This window comes from Astyanax mexicanus, chromosome 1 (assembly GCF_023375975.1).
Source record: "Astyanax mexicanus isolate ESR-SI-001 chromosome 1, AstMex3_surface, whole genome shotgun sequence".
Classification (NCBI taxonomy): domain Eukaryota; kingdom Metazoa; phylum Chordata; class Actinopteri; order Characiformes; family Acestrorhamphidae; genus Astyanax; species Astyanax mexicanus.
Genome location: NC_064408.1, coordinates 30,953,376 through 30,972,500, shown reverse-complemented (window position 1 = coordinate 30,972,500; position 19,125 = coordinate 30,953,376). Strand labels below are relative to the sequence as shown.

Here is a 19,125-nt window from a genome sequence, read left to right as displayed (position 1 = left end):
AAATGTGCACAAGTGAACCAGACTCGGGTTCCTCCTCCGTACCGCCCACATTTACCCATAAAAGGTCCATGCAAATCACTTAATGAATATTTAAATATGGGATTTTCTATTCATCCTGAGCGAGATAACGGAGGAGCGCACTGCAAAGAAGTGAAATTTTGGAGACTGAAGTAGAAATTAGTGTAAAACAAAACTACATATACTAGTAAGCAGAATAAAATACAGAAAACATTAAAACTTTATACATGCAGACAAAATATATATTTTAATAAGTAAGGGTAAATTCTCCATTATTAATCTTGATTTAATATGCGTGAGGATGGTTTTTGCATTTGATATGCAAATAAATAAGACCCCTGGGGTCTCATGTACTAAGACTTGAGTGGAATTCCTACTAAAATGTTTTGTACGATCAGAGCTGAAAACCTTCATACAACAAAAACATTCATTCTCTTTTTCAGTTTCAATGCATCGCCTGCTATAATGTTATATTTATATAAGACTATAGATCCAACTGCGTCTTTATTGCATATCTTTACTTATAAAAACTTGTTTTTGTCAGGTTGTAAACATCCTTAACTTTAAGTCATGCTACAAATCTGTATTTATTTTTAAATGTATTTGGTATGTTTACAATTTTTTTACTGAAATACAATACAGTGCGAGAAATGTATTGTTGAATGAAATGCAATGTATTTAAATAATAATAAAATTTAAAATGCAAAAACTTTTAAAAAGTTCACAGAGCCCGGTGATGTAATGCTGCTTTTATTTACTGATGTAAACAGAGCATCACTACTTCATCAGTTTATAAAGTAGCTTGATTACTTTACTTCTCCTAAAAAATGATTAAATCTCATAACTAACACTCAGTTTCCCTCCCTCCCCCCCACGCTCTCTCTCTCTCTCTCTCTCTCTCTCTCTCTCTCTCTGCGCATGCGTGAGCGTGAGTGCTGGAGGAAGCGGAGGGTGTGTGTGAGAGCGCTTGGCGTTTTTTGCCAAACTTTTTTGTTGTTGTTAAGTTTCGTTTTCGTTTTGATTGAGTGGATTGTTTGAGTGTGTGAGTGAGTTTATCTGCGTGTGTGTGTGTGGTGTAGCGGTGTGGTGTGTGCGCGCGCTGGAGCGCGGGTGTGAGTGTGTGTGTGAGTGTGTGTGTGGCGTGAGCGTGGTATGGCCTGGTCTGCGGCTGCTCGGAGGAGCTCTGCGGCTCCAAGGAGTTCGCCGTTTGAGCAGCTCTCCAGGCAGAATGGAGTAAAGTTCGCCTGTAAGGCGAGTATAGAGAGCTGCTGTCTGGCTGTTGGAGAAAGTGTGGGACATGAAAACGTGCTGTCAGCGTCCCGCATGAACAACTCCATGGTCATGTTTTTAAACACCGTGGAAAGAGCGAACGACCTGATCAGTAAGGGAGTAATTATTAACGGTCAGCTCTTCCCGGTGTTGCCCCTCAGTACCCCCGCGAGGAAGGTGATACTGTCTAACGTCCCCCCGTTCATTAAAGACGAGCTACTCGTCCGTGAGCTTTCCCGCTATGGCAAGGTGGTCTCATCCGTGAAAAGACTTAGTCTCGGACTCAAATCACCTCTTTTAAAGCACCTGGTGTCTTTCAGAAGGATGGTTTTAATGACTTTGAAGGATGGGGAGGATCTGGATCTGATTCTCAAGCTAAAGGTGGATGAGTTCGATTACACTGTTTACGTGTCCACTGATACGGACATCAAGTGTTTTTGGTGCGGACAAGCGGGTCATCTGGTGCGAGCCTGCCCGGAGAAGGCTAACGCAAGCTCAGATGTTCCCGCGGGTGCTGAGCGCGAGCGGCCGGGTCCCGCTGCTGCGGAGCCCGCGGTGGCCGTTCCCCCTGCGGCGGCTGCGGGCTCGGGCGCGGGAGATGCGCCGACTGCCCCGGGGTCGGCACAGGATGAGGTGAGCGGGTCCGAGGCTGAAACGGAGGAGACCGGGGGAGCTGCACGCGCCGCGGAGGCACCTTCATCACCTCCTCCAGCTGTGGAGGAGTCGCCCGTGGAGGAGGCGTGCAGCGCGGCGGGGGGCACTGAGGGGCAGACAGCAGAGGTAAGTGACTGCGTTAAACCTGCCTCTGCTGCAGCTGTGGTTTTAAATGATGTGGAGATGGTGGATGAACCTGTTTTTAAAGTGCCAACTAAGAGGAAAATGTCGGGAAAGGAAAAAGGGAAAAAGCAGGCAAAGACTGAGGTCAGTGGTACAGATGAGGAGGTGAAGGGGAGTGAGGGTGATGATGAAGGTGATAATGATGGCTCTGTTTCTGACTCTGGGTGGTCTGTGTGCTCTCAGGATGAGAGAATCCCTGTTGTGTATACTGCTGTACAAATTAAGACGTTTTTAAAAGAGTCTAAAGGGCAGAGAGGTGTGCGGGTGGAGGATAATTTTACAGACACAGACCAGTTCATCCATGACGTTAAACTTTTAAAAAGAGAAAAGGCTTTTACCTCCACAGAAGTGTACAGATTAAATAAGATACTGACCATCCTGCAAAGCTTGTAATGATGATGTTTTTAAAAATTTTTATTCCCTGTTTCGGGTTGGCCCTTGTCATCACTGTTTTATCTCTTTTTATTATTTTAATGGGTGACATTAAGATTGCTTCTTTAAACCTGAATGGTGCACGAGACCCTGTAAAAAGAGCAATGTTTTATGAGTTGGCCAAACAGAAACGTGCTGATGTCTTTTTTATCCAAGAGACGCACAGTGATGATGAAGTTAATATAGAATGGGCTAAAGAGTGGGACGGCCTGGCCATTTTAAGTAATTATTCCTCTGTCAGCAGTGGAGTTGGTGTTTTATTTGTGTCCAGTTTTATACCCTACTCTTACACAGTAGATGAGATTTTACCTGGGAGGCTGCTAAAAGTAAAAGCCTGTTTTGAGCACGAGACCTTTGTTTTTATTTGTGTGTACGCTCCCACTCTAGGAGTGGAGAGGATGTTGTTTTTAGATAGGCTCAGCTCTGTACTCTCTGACTGTGATTTTACAGATTTTTTAGTTTTGGGTGGGGATTTTAACTGTACAGCTGATAGCCTGGACAGGAACCACTTGGAGCCACACACTGCATCCCGCAGGCGGCTGTGTGAGCTCATAGAGATGCATGATCTTTGTGACATATGGAGGAATTTACATGGTGTACAAAAGCAATATACATATTCACATTCTAGAGATAATGCTCTCTCCCTGGCCAGGCTTGATCGATTTTATGGTTTTAAGCATCATTTATCTGTTTTTACGCACTGTTTTATTAATCCTGTTGGTTTTACTGATCACTGTATGGTTCAGTGTACTTTTAGAAAAAGTAATATTAAACCTCAGAGTGCGTACTGGCATTTTAATACCTCACTTTTAGATGATGCTAATTTTAAAGAGTCTTTTACTTTTTTATGGGATGTTTTAAAGTCACGGAAAACATCTTTTAATTCATTACAGAGTTGGTGGGACGTAGCAAAAGTACACATTAAAGTGTTTTGTCAGCAGTACACTGTCAATGTCACTAGAGACATTTCCAGATCTCTGAAAGCTCTGGAGATTGAGATTGTGGAGCTTCAAGGTTTTACAGAACCCACAGGAAATCAAGAGCGTATTACAGCTCTTAAAAGAAAAAAGGCTGCGTTAGCTGATCTGCTAGGCATTACAGCACAGGGGGCGCTGGTCCGTTCTCGTTTTCGAAATGTAACGGAAATGGATGCTCCTTCAAAGTTCTTCTTTGGTCTCGAGCGTAAAAATGGACAGAAAAGGTTTATGCATGCTGTGCGGACTGAATCAGGGGATCTCGTATCTGAGCCTTCTGAAATTCGCCAGCACACAGTCAGCTTTTTCTCAAAGCTGTATGAGAGTGAGCAGGACAATGCACAGGGTGTAGAGGAGAGGTTCTTCCCCCTGCAGACACAAATCACGCCACAGTCCGCCAGGGCACTGGACGCTGAGCTCACCATGGGGGAGCTTTATGAAGCCCTCCAGGGCATGGAGAACGGCCGGGCTCCGGGCATTGATGGCCTCCCGGTGGAGTTCTATAAGGCGTTTTGGTCAGTGTTGGGTCAGGATGTGCTGGAGGTGCTTCAGGCCAGTGTGCAGGATAGGAAGCTCCCGCTGAGCTGCAGGAGAGCTGTCCTGACCCTACTGCCAAAAAAAGGGGATCTTACGTGGCTGAAGAACTGGCGCCCTGTGTCATTACTGTGCACAGACTGCAAGATACTCTCAAAAGCATTAGCCTCGAGACTGGGGAAGGTGATGGAGCAGGTGGTTCACCTTGACCAGACGTACTGTGTGCCTGGCAGGTCTATTTTTGACAATGTTCATTTGATTCGGGATGTTTTGGCCGTCTCCAGACTATTGGGTTTAAAGACTGGTCTCGTATTTTTGGACCAGGAAAAGGCTTTTGACCGGGTTGAACACGAGTATTTGTGGAAAGTTCTGGAGAACTTTGGGTTCAACCCTGGTTTTATAGCCATGATCAAAGTTCTGTACAGTGACATAGAAAGTGTACTGAAAGTTAACGGTGGTTTGTGCGCTCCTTTTAATGTTCATAGAGGTATCAGGCAGGGGTGTGCTCTTTCGGGAATGTTATACAGCCTGTCTATCGAGCCTCTGCTCTGCCAGCTGCGGCAGAGGCTCTCCGGATTTATCATCCCGAACTGTAGCACACCTTTACGCCTTTCTGCTTATGCGGATGATCTGACTGTCCTGATAACCTCACAGAATGACATTGATGTTTTAGTGGATGTTTAAAATGATTTTAGGATTTTATCATCTGCTAAAGTGAACTGGACAAAAAGCACTGCTGTTTTAGTGGGCGAATGGCCTGGTGGGGGACCCGCACTGCCTGGGTTGACATGGAGGACGGGTGGTTTTAAATATCTAGGAGTGTACTTGGGAGACAGCGATTATGAAAAGCAAAACTGGGAGGGAATTATTGAGAAGGTGAAGGGTCGTCTCAATAGATGGAACTGGATATTCCCTCAGCTGTCTTATCGGGGTCGGGTTTTAATTGTAAATAACCTTGCTGCTTCGTTTTTATGGCATAAGCTGGCGTGTGTGGATCCCCCACCGAACCTACTTGCTGGCATTCAGGCTTTACTGGTGGACTTCTTCTGGGACCGACTGCACTGGTTACCACAGACAGTTCTCTTCCTGCCCAAGGAGGAAGGAGGACAAGGGCTGGTCCACCTAGCCAGCAGGACTGCTGCCTTTCGCCTCCAGTTTATACAGAGACTGCTCACCGGCCCACTGGACTTGGTATGGAGAGCAGTGGCATGCAGGATTTTACAAATGGTGGGCAGAATGGGATTGGACAGAACTCTGTTTTTATTGGACACTAAAGCACTGGATTTTACTGGATTACCTTTGTTTTATCGTGGACTTTTTAGAATTTGGAACTTTTTTAACACGTCCAGACTGGGTGAAACCTCTTTGTACTGGCTCCTGGAGGAGCCTCTGGTCTATGGGTCACGACTGGATGTGACGAGCCGGACCTCCCCCGCACTGGTCAGGAAGCTAGTCTCCACGAACGTCATAACACTTCGTCAGCTGGTGGAGGTTGCAGGGCCTGGAATGGACGGAGTGGAGAACCTGGCGGTGCGTCTGGGGGTGAGGTCCCTTAGAGTCGTGGCCCAGATCTTGCAGCGCTGGAGGTCTGCGTTGTCCTCCGAGGAGTGGGTTCTGCTGACGGACTATGGCGCAGGAGTACTCAGCCCTGATGGAGATGACCCCTTTCCCAGGGTCATCATCACCCCGGATTATCAGGGCTGTCAGGGACCGCTCCTGGACAACACAGAGGAGCCGGACATGGACCTCAGCTCGGTGTCTGGTAAAAGACTGTACAAAACATGTGTGAAAGTTTTTAACAGGAAAAGACTGGAGACCAGAGCAGACACACCGTGGCGTGATGCTCTGGGTCTCAGTGATGAGGTTCACCCAGAATGGAGAGCGCTGTATAAACCACCGTTAACTAAGAGAGTAGCTGACCTGCAGTGGAGGATTTTACACGGTATTGTATCTGTGAATTCTTTTATTTCCATTTTAAATCCTGATGTCACTCAAGGTTGTCCCTTCTGTTCTCAGAGGGAAACAGTGTTTCACGCTTTTATGCACTGTTTTAGGCTACGTCCCCTTTTTAAGGTTTTACACTCTGTTTTTACCGCTCTTAATGTGGTTTTTACCCCTCAGATTTTTATCCTGGGTTTTAAATATGTGCGGAGAGAGAGGTTCAGGTGTCAGCTGATCAATTTTATTCTTGGTCAGGCTAAGTTGGCGGTCTACATTAGTCGCAGGAACAAAGTGGCTCAGGCAGCTGACACCGACGCTGTAACAATCCTCTCTAGACTTGTCAGATCCAGGGTTTTAATTGATTTTAATTATTACAAATGTATGTCGGATCTTATAACTTTTACGGCAGTGTGGTGTTGTGGTGAGGCTGTGTGCTCAGTTTTAGATGATGAGCTCTGCTTTGCACCTCAGTTTTAAACTGCAAGGAATGATTTACGGTTATTTATTTATGTATTTATTTATTTATTTACTTACCCATATGTTGTTATGATCCTCTGTTTTTAAAATGATTATTTTATTGGCCGAGATGGCCTAAAACTGACTTTTAAGATTTTATAACACAATTTGGTTATAATAAAGTGTCGTTAAAAGTCAAAGTCTCTCTCTCTCTCTCTCTCTCCCTCTCTCTCTCTCTCTCTCTCTCTCCCTCCCCCACTCTCTCTCTCTCTCTCTCTCTCTCTGTTATTTGGTTGTTTCCTCTCCTAAATCCTCCAATAAACTTTTACTCAGCACATTAAGAGATCCTAATATAAAAAGCATTAAAACTAATGTGAAATATTATAATAAAGTAAAATGGCTCTATGCTGTTTGCTGGGCAGATCACACTACATAATCATTTGTCTCCCTCCCAAAAATACAGAAAAAAGCCTACATTTAATAATTAATTACAGAATATTACTAGATTACAGTTTTTACAGTCACTAACTTGCTTTTGTAAAATCTGTATTCACATTTTCAATACTGTAAATACATTTAACACAACATCTGTCTGTTGTGGACTATACTGTTCATACAATTCATCTTTCTATCACACAATATACATTCAATTAACATGTTTTAAACATGATTACATTTTATTAATAAACAAGATTATCCACTCACACAATTCTGCATCTTTCTGATCTTATTTACAGTTGTTTAAATACAGCACACCAAAATTAATCACCTCATGTTCCAAATCTTAAATACAGTATATAACTACTGCTTCTGCAACAACAGCAGGTGTAAATCTATTATAACTAATACACGGTTTTGAATTTACAGATTATTAATAATAAATAAAAGTCTAAATTAGGATCTTGGACCTTAGCATTAGACATAATGCTGTCAGTGACATGGACACATAAAAAAGAGGATTATTTGGACTGAGTGTGATCAGTGTAGCTATTGGAGCACAGAGAGAGAAAATATGTCTTGATGAGGGGAAATTAATATTTAGTTCAGGAAAAGGTTTAGTTAAACCAGAACAAGGGAGAGGAAGAGTTGGATCAGGATAAAAGGGAGGAATAAAAGTGTGAAAAGTATCTCTATTCATTACTCAGGTAGAAGTACAGATACTAGAGTTTAAAATACTTCTGTAGAAGCTAAAGTATCAACTTAAATATCAACTAATATCAAGTAAAATAGTAAAAGTACTGGTTTCAAAACTACAAAGTATAAAAGTAAAAGTAATGGTAAAAAAGCCATAATGACTATAATATTATATTAAAATGTTAATATTAATAAATTTGTGATGCACTAGGCTTCCTGTTTCAGCTGCATATATGATCATTGTAAATGAATGTATTTTAGTAGAATGTAAATATATTAAAGAAGATTAGTTGGACGTTTGTCTGGAGTTCTCTTGAGTCTCTGCACGGATCATCTTCATACTAGACTACATACGTCTGCTATGTTCTTGCTGGAGTGTGGGGGGGCGTGACGTGTGCAGGTGTGATTGGTCGTGTATAAACCAATAGGGCGTCAGAATAGTATATGTTTACACTTCTCATCCAATCACAATCAGATTCACTCTATCTGAATAGAGAGATTTATCTGGATTGGGTTTTATTGAACGAAGAGAAGCCGGAATGAAAACGAGCTGAAATGAAATAGGAGTAACGAGGCTGTTTATAAAATGTAAGGAGTAGAAAGTTCAGATAATTGTGTGAAAATGTAAAGAGTAGAAGTAAAAAGTCGTCTTAATAATAATTACTCCAGGAAAGTACAGATAATCAACATTTCTACTTAAGTAACTTAATGAAGTGTTGTTCTTTATTATTTGACGCCTCTGAAAAGAAATATATGTGACAGAATAAGGGAGAGGGAGAGGAGTAAGAATGTGTGGTGCTGTTCAAGGATTATTTTTGTAGAAAAGTATTTTTTGCATTTGTGTATTTTAATTTTGCACATTTGGGACTAAGGCTAAGGACGTTTATAATATAACATTTTTAAAGAATTTGGCAACAATTTCTCATCTGTACCATTGTTTTTTACTGAATGACTGTCACAGACAATGTTTTGTTTACTTTATAGTTCTATATAATAAATATCGCTCAAAAACTTGTAGAAAATACGTTGCACACATTTGACACTCAATTAAAAAAAAAAGTTATAAAGAAAGCAACAGTGATGCTGTTTCTGTAATGTCACTAGATTGTATTATTTTGACAGTGGTTGCACTGTGATTGATTATACATAATATAATTCTTTTCTAAGCAACCGACACCACTAATATACATTTTATTTTATTTTGCAGAGCTACATTTAATTCTCTCATTTACATTTTAATATCCACTATTAAACGCTTAAAACTTAAAAACACAGCTAATAATTTAACACAATTTGAAAGATTTTTTTAATTATGTTTGTTTCTAGATCTAGTTAGTCTTTTTTACAAACATAAATCAGAAGAGACTACATAGAAATCTTTACAGTGCTTTTATTAATGAATTCTTAATCAGTGAGAGATTTTATTATCATTATAAAAAGATAAAAAGCTCATCAGTAAATGATATTCAGATTCAGGTCTATGTACTTGAGAAACTCTGTCGTCTACAGAGGAGCATCAAACTCACATGTTGATCCCACTGAAGCACAAAATCACACTGTTTAAATGTGTGGTCCTGATACTGATAACAGAGCTTTATAAACATTATGCAGACAGTGTCTATAAATACAGTGGAATTATGATACATTATTATAGTGTTTATTGTATTTAATTGCTAATTGTATTTCTATTACTGTTCTTGGGGTGGTGTATGATTACTGTATATGATTTTGGTATAAAATGTTAAAGTTTGTGAGTTTTTGTAAGTATCCTGCTGTGAAAGTCAGACTGAACACATCTGGAAACACTGTAGTTCAGATCACAGTGATTCAATCCTACATGTTTTAAACTACTGCTGAACAAATAAAGTACTACTTTTGTTTATCAGATATTAATTAATTTAATGATGCATCATATCAATGTTAGATCAATGTTAGCCTCCATCGTTCTGCAGGAAATAAACCCCAGACTGATTTTAATTACTGTGTGTTTTTCTCATCAGTGAACTTCACTGTCTCTACATTCCTGCAGTGCAGTGGGATTATGCGCAGGTGCATTGTGGGAAGGAAGGTGGTGGATACAAGAGTAAAACTTAAATTTTGTGATCAGATTTTTTTGATTTCATGAATATTAATCTGAAAGCTGGATTCATGTGACTGATGGATTTCTGCATTATAATTTAATATCAGTGATTAGAATAGAAACAGGAAGTTATTTACATCAGTGGGAGAAGAGAGTGCAGTTATTTACTTACCCGACGGACTGTGTGGAGAAAAGAGAAGAGAAGACAGAGTTAGATAAATCTCCATGAGAAGATGTAAGTAAAGTAAAATAGTTGGTAAATAGAAGAATGATTTAGTAACACTTGATCTCCTAATCAGAAATCTCCTTTTCTCATCTGTACTGTAGTTTATCATCCTTCACTGCTGCACTGCTTTCACTACAACTCCATCAACATCTTCAGATAAACACTTAAACCTACAGCAGATCCTCAACCCTTCTAGAAATCGTCATCTTTAAACTACATTAAACACTTCATGCAGTGATTTTCTCTATTAATAGACAGTCCTGTGTTCCTCCATCAACAACAGCAGCACAGATGTGTGATCTATTCCTGTAATGGATCAGAGGTGCTGCCTGAGTGTGTAAAGATCTGGAGCTCAGCTCAGTTAATTATAGGACTTTTCTTTACTGATTGTTCAAGTATTCTGTATAATATGTAGTTTTTACTTTTTTATTTAATAGATTTACAACAAAAAATTAAGTGTGCAGGAGTTTAGCATAACTTATTGTTGCTGTCTTAATAAAAAATATAGGAAACAAGGAGGAACTAGGAAACAAGAGGAAACACGTCTTTTAAAAATTAAAGTGTCAAGCTCTGCTTTTCATGCAATACAATTTATAAAAACAATTCTAGTACTCAAAATATAGTTTACTAGTTGCTAAAAGAAATATAAATGATTATTAGTCTAAAGGAGACTACATAAAAAGAGTAAATTAAATTTATTCACTGTAAAGTTTTACTTTAATTAAAAATCTACAGGTAAATAGATAATGATGCTGAAGTACAGATTTGACTCTTCATAGATAAAAGTACTGGATCTCCTGCTTTAACTGTCTCTTCTGAACTGAAGGGAGTGAAAAAGACAGGCTGCATGTGAGCATTGTGGAAGTGAAGATGTTGAGTGTAGGTGGAGAAATGTGTGTTTAAAGCTGCTGTTCTGTAGATCTGCTGCTGCTGTAGAATTCTGCATGTTGTTGAGCAGGTCAGCAGAGAGTAGACTCTGAGGAGAAGTGCAGGGTGTAGGGTGTGATTTGGGAATGTTGTGTAAATGTTAATGTGTGAAGTGCAGAAGCAGTGCTAAATCAACTGCAGGACTTCTAACAAGTGGAGGATCTAAACCTGAGAGAAACATCTTCAAACATCACCTTCAGACTTCAGGACTGTGTGATGTGAGAGTGTGATGTGAGAGTGTGATGTGAGAGTGTGATGTGAGAGTGTGATGTGAGAGCGTGATGTGAGAGTGTGATGTGAGAGCGTGATGTGAGAGTGTGATGTGAGAGTGTGATGTGAGAGTGTGATGTGAGAGTGTGATGTGAGAGTGTAGTGTGAGAGTGTGATGTGAGAGTGTGATGTGAGAGTGTGATGTGAGAGTGTGATGTGGGAGTGTGATGTGAGAGTGTGATTGTGAGAGTGTGATGTGAGAGTGTGATGTGAGAGTGTTATATTAGAGTGTGATGTGAGAGTGTGATGTGAAAGTGTGATGTGAGAGTGTGATTGTTAGAGTGTGATTGTGAGAGTGTGTTGTGAGAGTGTGATGTAAGAGTGTGATTGTGAGAGTGTGATTGTGAGAGTGTGATGTGAGAGTGTGATTGTGAGAGTGTGATGTGAGAGTGTGATGTAAGAGTGTGATTGTGAGAGTGTGATATGAGAGTGTGATATGAGAGTGTGATGTGAGAGTGTGATGTGAGAGTGTGATGTGAGGGTGTGATGTGAGAGTGTGATGTGAGAGTGTGATGCGAGAGTGTGATGTGAGAGTGTGATGTGAGAGTGTGATGTGAGAGTGTGATTTTGAGTGTGTGGAGTGAGAGTGTGATGTGAGAGTGTGATTGTGAGAGTGTGATGTAAGAGTGTGATGTAAAAATGTGATAGTGAGAGTGTGATGTGAGAGTGTGATAGTGAGAGTGTGATTGTGAGAGTGTGATAGTGAGAGTGTGATGTAAGAGTGTGATGTGAGAATGTGATTGTGAGAGTGTGATGTGAGAGTGTAGTGTGAGAGTGTGATGTGAGAGTGTGATGTGAGAGTGTGATGTGAGAGTGTAGTGTGAGAGTGTGATGTGAGAGTGTGATGTGAGAGTGTGATGTGAGAGTGTGATGTGGGAGTGTGATGTGAGAGTGTGATTGTGAGAGTGTGATGTGAGAGTGTGATGTGAGAGTGTTATATGAGAGTGTGATGTGAGAGTGTGATGTGAAAGTGTGATGTGAGAGTGTGATTGTTAGAGTGTGATTGTGAGAGTGTGTTGTGAGAGTGTGATGTAAGAGTGTGATTGTGAGAGTGTGATTGTGAGAGTGTGATGTGAGAGTGTGATTGTGAGAGTGTGATGTGAGAGTGTGATTGTGAGAGTGTGATGTGAGAGTGTGATGTAAGAGTGTGATTGTGAGAGTGTGATATGAGAGTGTGATATGAGAGTGTGATGTGAGAGTGTGATGTGAGAGTGTGATGTGAGGGTGTGATGTGAGAGTGTGATGTGAGAGTGTGATGCGAGAGTGTGATGTGAGAGTGTGATGTGAGAGTGTGATGTGAGAGTGTGATTTTGAGTGTGTGGAGTGAGAGTGTGATGTGAGAGTGTGATTGTGAGAGTGTGATGTAAGAGTGTGATGTAAAAATGTGATAGTGAGAGTGTGATGTGAGAGTGTGATAGTGAGAGTGTGATTGTGAGAGTGTGATAGTGAGAGTGTGATGTAAGAGTGTGATGTGAGAATGTGATTGTGAGAGTGTGATAGTGAGAGTGTGATGGGAGAGTGTGATGTGAGAGTGTGATGTGAGAGTGTGATGGGAGGGTGTGGTGTGAGAGTGTGATGTGAGAGTGTGATGTGAGAGTGTGATGTGAGAGTGTGATTGTGAGAGTGTGACGTGAGAGTGTGATGTGAGAGTGTGAGTGTTTAGTTGTGAGAGTGTAGTGTAAAAGATTGATGTGAGAGTGTGTTTGTGAGGTGAGAGTGTGATGGGAGGATGTGGTTGTGAAAGTGTGGTTGTAAAAGTGTGATGTGAGTGTGACTGTGATATGAGAGTAATGTGAGTGTGTAATTGTGAGAGTGTGATATGAGGGTGTGATGTGAGAGTGTGATATGAGGGTGTGATGTGAGAGTGTGATTATGAGAGTGTGATGTAAGAGTGTGATTGTGAGAGTGTGATGTGAGAGTGTGATGTGAGGGTGTGATGTGAGAGTGTGATTATGAGAGTGTGATGTAAGAGTGTGATTGTGAGAGTGTGATGTGAGAGTGTGATTGTGAGAGTATGATGTGAGAGTGTGATGTGAGAGTGTGATGTGAGAGTGTGATGTAAGAGTGTGATTGTGAGAGTGTGAGGTGAGAGTGTGATGTGAGAGTGTGATGTGAGGGTGTGATGTGAGAGTGTGATGTGAGAGTGTGATGCGAGAGTGTGATGTGAGAGTGTGATGTGAGAGTGTGATGTGAGAGTGTGATTTTGAGTGTGTGGAGTGAGAGTGTGATGTGAGAGTGTGATTGTGAGAGTGTGATGTGAGAGTGTGATGTAAGAGTGTGATGTAAAAATGTGATAGTGAGAGTGTGATGTGAGAGTGTGATGTGAGAGTGTGATTGTGAGAGTGTGATTGTGAGAGTGTGATAGTGAGAGTGTGATGTAAGAGTGTGATGTGAGAATGTGATTGTGAGAGTGTGATTGTGAGAGTGTGATAGTGAGAGTGTGATGGGAGAGTGTGATGTGAGAGTGTGATGTGAGAGTGTGATGGGAGGGTGTGGTGTGAGAGTGTGATGTGAGAGTGTGATGTGAGAGTGTGATGTGAGAGTGTGATTGTGAGAGTGTGACGTGAGAGTGTGATGTGAGAGTGTGAGTGTTTAGTTGTGAGAGTGTAGTGTAAAAGATTGATGTGAGAGTGTGTTTGTGAGGTGAGAGTGTGATGGGAGGATGTGGTTGTGAAAGTGTGGTTGTAAAAGTGTGATGTGAGTGTGACTGTGATATGAGAGTAATGTGAGTGTGTAATTGTGAGAGTGTGATATGAGGGTGTGATGTGAGAGTGTGATATGAGGGTGTGATGTGAGAGTGTGATTATTAGAGTGTGATGTAAGAGTGTGATTGTGAGAGTGTGATGTGAGAGTGTGATGTGAGGGTGTGATGTGAGAGTGTGATTATGAGAGTGTGATGTAAGAGTGTGATTGTGAGAGTGTGATGTGAGAGTGTGATATGAGGGTGTGATGTGAGAGTGTGATTATTAGAGTGTGATGTAAGAGTGTGATTATGAGAGTGTGATGTGAGAGTGTAGTGTAAGAATGTGGTGTTTGAGTATCATGTGAGAGTGAGTGGTTGTGAGAATGTAGTGTGAGCGTGTTATTGTCAACGTGTAAATGTGTTGTTGTGACAGTGCAATTGTGAGAGTGTGATGGTGGGAGTGTAGATGTGAGAGTGATCATTACAGATATTGTGGAATGATTGTGAGAGTGTAGTTGTGTTGTGAAAGTGTTAATTACAGATAGTGTTGAGTGATTGTGACAGTGTAGTTGTGTGAGTGATCATTACAGATAGTGTGGAGTGATTGTGAGAGTGTGATTGTGAGAGTGTGGTTGTGAGAGTGTAGTTGTGAGAGTGATCATTACAGATAGTGTTGAGTGACTGTGAGAGTGTGATTGTGAGAGTGTAGTTGTGAGAGTGTAGTTGTGAGAGTGATCATTACAGATAGTGTTGAGTGATTGTGAGAGTATGAGATTTCTGTCTTTATATCTCTTATTCTCAGACTCTGATGATGATGATGTGAATAATAACGATGATGATGAAGATGATGATGATGATGATGATGATGTGAATAATAATGATGATGATGATGATGATGATGATGATGATGAGTTTATGTAGAGTGAAGGTCTGGAATACTCACCCTCCACTCTTACAGTACACTCCTCTGTTGTGTCTCCGCTGGTTACCTGACACAGGTAATCTCCTGTATCTGATCCTCTGCAGTTTCTGATCTGTAAGGAGACGTTTCCTCTCTGCAGCTCCTGAGTGATCAGACTCACTCTGTCCTCGTAGCTCCTCCCCTCTGTTACCTGTCTGTTCTTATAGAGACAAACACAGTTCGTCCCCTTAAACCACCTGATCTCCATCCCAACAGCACTGAGTTCAGGAGACAGGAGACACGAGAGAGTAGCAGCAGAACCAGACAGATAATCTCCATCACGAGGACCAATGAGTTTAAACTCACCTGTGTAGAAAACACACGCACACACACACACACATACACACACACACACACACACACACACAAACACACACAAACACAAACACACACACACACAAACACACACACACACACAAACACAAACACACACACAAACACACACACACACAAACACACACACACAAATTATTGAATAATCTTGATTCTAACTTTAAACCATGCTGTGTATAATATATTAATACAACACATTCTGCATAAAATAACAAAATATTAAGTAATAAATAAATATATTTAATAATAAAGTTTGACTCACTGTTACTCAAAGCTTCCGCCATCTTTATCTCCTCCTGTAGATTCAGTCTAATATAACACACACACACACCACACACAAATAAACACACACACACCACACACACACTACAGAGAGAGAGAGAGAGAGAGAGAGAGAGAGAGAGAGAGAGAGAGAGAGAGAGAGAGAGAGAGAGAGAGAGAGTGGTCAGTCAGTTTATAATCTGTATAATCAGTGTATAAAGCTATAATGGTAATGATATTAATTCTGTAGTTGTAGTAGTTAGTTCTTTAGTTCTGTAGTTTATAGGTTGATCACTCCAGTCTGGTGTTTACAGTTAGCTTTAGCATGATGCTAACTGCTCTTACCTTTGATCTTCTTCACTCAGACATTTGTCTGATTCAGGTGAAATATGTCCACATTTTAAAGCAGCTCATATCAGCTTTTTATCTGATAACAGTCTGATCATAATAATAAGAGCGAGTTTCAGCTTTTAATCCACAAATCTTCTAATCGTCTCTCCGTTTGATCTTCCAGAGCGGAAGCAGATCTACTTTCACTTTCTCTTCACTTCAGTCCTGCTGCTGCTGCAGAGCTGCTTTATGGAGAGACCGCCCACTTCCTCTCTCCCCCGTTAAATCACAACATTACTGCTCACCGCTAGAGGGAGCCCGCGAGAGAGTCCTCAATCAATGGAGCTGAATGGAGCTAAAGGGATAAAAACTAGATTTAATAATAGAAACTCAACACTTCTACAGGATTCTCCTTTAATTTTAGAAAGTAGAATAAAGTATTTCTCTAATAAAGTAAAGAAATCATACCTGTATATTTCAGTTTTTCTACAGTAAACGGGTTTTAGTCAGTAAAGACTCCAGCATTACTGCTACTGTGAACTGACTGACTGCTGAGCTGATGCTGGAGTTACAGTCAGAGCTCTGAGATTAAAAGATTTATAAATTATATCTGCGCGACTGAAACATTTATATTCTTCTGTGTTGAGAACAATTAGTATAGTAGTTTTCAGTATAAAAATTATTAAATATTTATAAAATCTGATTTTCCTCAGTTTCTCCATATGAACCTAATTATTCTGGACTCACTCGGAAGCGTCTCTGGTGGTTAAATAAACAGGAAAGAGATTCTGAAGTGGGTTTTCTCCTTACAAGAAGATCTCTGGCTGCTGCTGCTGACAGACTTTCTGGATAGCCAGATTTTTAAAGCTTTGCAACTATTTAAACACAATATCTGCTCCCCAACATCTGTTCCAATCATACATTTTGTGTTAACAGCAACAACAACAACAACAGCAGCACTAATACTATAATACTAGAAGAAGGAAAGTTTGATAACACACTTTATGTTGACTTAATATTAAAAAGTTTATAAACAGCTAGAAAATTAGAAACATTTAAAAGTCTAAAAACTAAACCCAGTGTTACCTTAATTTCACTGTTACCTCAAATACATAAATAGTTCTTCAATTTAGAAAAAATGGTTAAAGTTCTGTAGAATCCAAAAACAAAAACAGAGAGAGTGTGAGAGAAAAGAAGATATTGAGAGAGAAAGAGATATTGTAAGAAAGGGAGTGGGAGTAGAGAGAGAGAGAAGTGTAGATAAACACTGACAGAAAGTGATAAGTAGAGAGAACATGTAGATACATATACTAAAATTACCAAACCATGTTGTGTTTGTTAATTATAGCCAATGATTAAATGTTAAATTATTAAATGCACACACACACACACACACACATATATAATAGAACAGTACAGCTTACCTTCACATTTGTGGTAATAAATGTTTGTGGTTTAAATCCTTAGAAGAGAACATTACTGAAGATACATAGAGACATTTCGGTCTCTGTGTGCTGAGTGTGTGTAAAGTGATAGGTGGGTTCAGTACAGTCTGTGTCTGTGTGTGTGGGTGAACAGTGGGCGGGGTTCAGTTTAGTTCTGTGTGAGTGTGTTGGGGAGTCTGACTGTCTGGTGGATGAAGCTGTTGCAGAGTCTGGTAGTGGAGGCTCAGTTGCTCCTGTATCTTCTGCTGGACGGCATCAGAGCAAAGAGCTGTTACAGTTACCAAACCAGATGGTAATGCTTTCTGTCTGTTTCTCTGATATATCACTGTAATGATTGCGCAATCTTGAACGCATGGGGGGGCGGGGCCAAGCCTGTGTGCAGCGTGAGTGACCCGGACACTATAAACTGACGGAACTTCCGCTGTGGGGTTGGTGGCAGTGTCGTGTGACCAGCCCCGGGGTTTAGGGGCGTGGCCACTGCGACCGGGTAGTAGGAAGTACACTGAGAACATAGACACGGGGAGTAAATGAACTCAAATCATACCTTTATTTCGGCTTAAATCACCCTCCACCACACCCAGAGTATCTCAAAAGAACATAAAAGCTAGCCCAGTGGGCTTCTAGTCGCGTGAGTCTCTACTTTGAGTCTTTTAAAGGTCCCTTTTTGCCTCAGCCCTCCTTTCACCACCAAAAGTCTCTCTAGTGTGGGCTGAGGCTGCGTTTTTATGTTTTATGTCCCAGCTGACTGCTTAATCAGTCCTGATGCAGATCAGCTGGGACAGGCAGAACTGTGCGTTCCGCGTAGGGCGGACCCACAGCTCCCTGCCTACTCACGCCACAGTAGTTGTTTGCACGTGGTTAAGTGGACCGGGGAGAATGAACTGAGTCTGGCTGTGGCGTTGAGGAGAGTGACGACCAAGCACCTGAGATGAGCTGTAACTGCGTTGGCTAGAGAGTCAATTGTGCCGTAGCGCTGCTGGAGTGACACACTGCTGCCCTGAACGAGTGGCCTGGGGCGATTGCCGGGCCACATAAGACGCTGTGAGGGCTGCACGGGGTTATTTAAGGACAACTGAAATTCCAGGAGAGTTTGCTCTTTTTTAGAATTTATAAATTAGGTTAGGTCGACCTTTTCTTTTCTTTTCTTTCTTTGTGTATGTGGGTTATTTTTAGAATAAAGTTAGCAGAGTCATTTTTAGGGGAACAGATTAACAGTTAATTGGGTGGGAATCATTAAAACATGAAATCTGTGGTTCTTTTATTAATGTAAAATTCTAGCCCTTGTATTTTTGATTGTGAAGCAACATTTAATTAATATTCTATATTCTTTTGATCGTGAAGTAACATTTAACTAATATTCTATACTTAGTTTCTTATTTATGGGTCCCTGTGAGTAGTGCTGGGTTTTTTGAGGGATATCAATGCATTGAGGCTGTAGTTTGCAGTGAAGTGAATATATTGGTGGTTGTTTTTTACTCTTGTGTGCGATGCTGTGTTTTATGAGGGTGCTGTTATCTTGTTTGCTGTGATTAGAGAATACAATTTATCATTGATTGGGCTCTTTTCTTGTTCTGCATTAGTCGGGGAACCAGCCATTTTTCTTCTGTGTGAATTATTTAATAAAAGTTGACCAAAGTAATTGTACCTTGTTGCATTTTGGTCTGTTTTGGGTACTTGAGGTATTTTATTTAAATTGTCAGACCATACTGGTTTAACAAAGGTGGTGGCAGCGGATATGCTATTGTATTAAGGGGAAAAAAAACATTACATCACTGATAAGCTCTAAAGGAAGCTTGATAGTGAGTCGCCTATGAACTGGGTAAATGGAGCTAAAATGTAAACATTTACATAAAAAAATTATAATTAACTACATGATACAGAATGTAGAATATTGTTTTATAAAAAAGAAAAGAAAACATAGGCCCTACCTGTATATTTCCATTTGTGAGCTAATTGGTTGGTGACAGGGGCGTAGCAGCAAATTCTGGACCCTGTACACTCTCAATAGCAGTGG

General features: G+C 40.8%; 1 protein-coding gene across 1 annotated transcript in view; it reads right to left on the bottom strand.

Moving 5' to 3' along the window:
• Positions 1-15,904, bottom strand: part of LOC125799471 (uncharacterized protein DDB_G0271670-like) — a 41,976-nt gene extending 26,072 nt beyond the window's left edge. The window contains exon 1 of the mRNA XM_049476297.1: positions 15,682-15,904. The gene's annotated coding sequence lies outside the window, so the exon portion shown is untranslated. The remainder of the gene's footprint in view (positions 1-15,681) is intronic.
• Between the last annotated feature and the right edge of the window lie 3,221 nt (positions 15,905-19,125).